Here is a 2,507-nt window from a genome sequence, read left to right as displayed (position 1 = left end):
TGACACTTGACATGTTTGAAGTGTCAAGAATATGAACGTTCTTGACAAGAAAAAAAGTCAAGAAAATTTTTAACTTGACAATGAAAAAACATCAAGATATATCCTACTTGACATGTTAGAAATGTCAAGAATATGAGAGTTCTTGACCTGTTAAAAATGTCAAGAATATCTATAATCTTGACAAGGAAAAAATGTCAAAAAATTTGCTTGTGATTTTTTTTAGAAAAATCAGTAATGTTGATGTTTTACCTATAATTGCTCCTGTATTTTGATCCAACAATCACATTTGGTATATATATGACATACATTCATCAATCAAATAAATAATACACACATTTTCTATCTTATATATAAACCAAATTTCCACCAATATCTCTTTTTAAACATTTCACATCTTTAACATTGTCAATATTACAACCTCATAAAGTAATGTACAATCAACAACCTCCATCCCCTCTAAAAAGATTACACCTATATTAATCTCGTATGGAGTAATCCTAGCCAAATCTCGTTCACTATGCTCCTGCCTCCACAAGAATAACGTAGCCCACCTTGAACTCGTCACTTTGAGCACCTACATCAATGAAATAATATACCATTGCAAGTACCTTAAAATTTTGGAAGAAACTGATGCTCCTATATGAAGGCAGGGGTGTTTACTTTATATATAAACTTGAAAAAAAATATAATAAAATTGAATAACAAAAAGGATATATATATATACCTGAATAACAGTAGTTTGGAAAAGTCAGTAGTTTGAACAGTCCTTCCTAAATCACTATCAAACATGCCCCAAATTTTCATATATTCAACCTCATAAAATATCAAAATATTTAGAGATTTAGCTTCACACATAAAATTTTCAGATGCCTAGTAGAGTAAATCAAAGGACAAAGATCATACCCATTTTCATCAAAATATCCACCACGCCCCTCAGTACCAAAGTCCTCCTTGAACACGATCTATAAGGAACAAAATGCAGGGGCAAAAGAAAAAACAAGCATTAGTACACAACTTAAAAAAATTCTCCAATCTGGGAACTTAACTTCTCCGCAAATGCCAAGTCCTTGCCAAAAGGTTTCTCCACAACAATCCGGGTCCATCCACCAAGATCAGCTAAAAACAGATTAAACATTCTATATTAATCAGAAACAATTAAGAACTTTGAGATTGAAATTCTATCAGAATAAGCATATCATAAACAAAGTTATGACATTCTAAAAGTGCAAATCCCTATGCTTGTAAATTACAGGAAATTTGGCCACCAACATTGACAACTTTGTAAATCCATTAAAAAGGATGATAACAGTAGAAAAGTAGAGTGCCCTAAGATAAGCTCGCTGGAAAATAAGCTTATTTCTATTCTCTTCTCTTCCCTTCCCTTCTCTTCAAATAACACGAATTATTTCCACATAAAAACAATCGATTTAAGAAAACAACAATAGTAATATTAATTAGGAGCCTCCAGACCCAAGATCTAAATCAGTAATTAGGTAAAGTTAGAAAGAATAAGGACATTCAACGGCCTAAAGAGTAATTAGTAATTCGTTATCTGGTTTCAAAACACTCAATACATTTTATCATGAACAAACAGACTAAAATGAAATAATCTAAGAGAGTCAAGTATACTGAGCATTGTTGTTGGTCCAAACGATATCAATTGTAAAGAAAAATCACAATCAAACATTCAACGACCTGAAGAGGGAGAAAGAAGAAAGATGATTCAAAATGCGAGGAGTAGATTTGAAAAGAGAAAGCATAGGGGAATTGAGAGAAGTGCCAAAATCAAGAAGAGAGTGCGAGAAGGATTGGAGATAAGATCAGTGGTGTAGATATAATGAGCAATACAGAAAGGTAGGGCTAGCCCTTGTTAGAGATGATGCCCTAAACTCTCATTAGGTCTTGTAGTTTGTAAACACAATTTTAAACAAACTCTTGTGATATATTAATATATGATATTTTTCTTCACTTCAAACTCTTGTGATATATTAATATATGATATTTTTCTTCACTTTCGTCTATGAACATTTGATGTTTTATTTACTTTACCACAAACCAATAAACTAAGATTCCTGGTTGTCGTTTGTAACTTAAGCATGTATATAGAGACATACAGGTAGATCATGTCTTTGATAACCAAAATGGTCTGTAGTATATGGATATTGAGAGAAACCTTATCATGGTAATACTATGGATGTGACCCGCTTTGTAGAATAGTTACAAGTGTTGTGACTTGCTACAGATGGTTTGATCCTGATCATTCATGTGGAGACACGCAAGCGGGGGTGTCTTATACAAAGAAGTTTGTATAAGACCGGACCATGAAGTGTTATAGTCTCGTTATATAACGCCGTTCATGACAGAGACTTCACTTCACTAAGATGACCATAGGTAACATGACATCAATCCTGAGTGAGTTGGGAACTCCTGCCTTTGAGGGTGGTCCTTTGATTTGCATGGGTGCAAGTGGCCAGATTGCCAACTCAAACCCACCACTTTGGGAATTC

The 2,507-nt window shown here is 33.5% G+C and overlaps 1 long non-coding RNA gene across 2 annotated transcripts; it reads right to left on the bottom strand.

Moving 5' to 3' along the window:
* Positions 1 to 337: 337 nt before the first annotated feature.
* Positions 338 to 1,899, bottom strand: LOC120086803 (uncharacterized). 2 transcript variants are annotated; one of them, XR_005484332.2, is made up of 4 exons: positions 1,696 to 1,899; positions 904 to 1,116; positions 725 to 778; positions 338 to 574 (listed from the first exon to the last, which is right to left on the bottom strand). It is a non-coding gene; the product is annotated as an uncharacterized LOC120086803 (long non-coding RNA). The 2 variants fall into 2 exon arrangements; XR_005484331.2 differs by having other exon boundaries at positions 904 to 1,899.
* Positions 1,900 to 2,507: the final 608 nt, after the last annotated feature.

This window comes from Benincasa hispida, chromosome 9, assembly GCF_027475165.1.
Source record: "Benincasa hispida cultivar pf3 chromosome 9, pf3_genome.v1.1, whole genome shotgun sequence".
Classification (NCBI taxonomy): Eukaryota; Viridiplantae; Streptophyta; class Magnoliopsida; order Cucurbitales; family Cucurbitaceae; genus Benincasa; species Benincasa hispida.
Note: the sequence above shows the minus strand (reverse complement) of the source record. Positions and strands in the feature narration are given on the sequence as shown.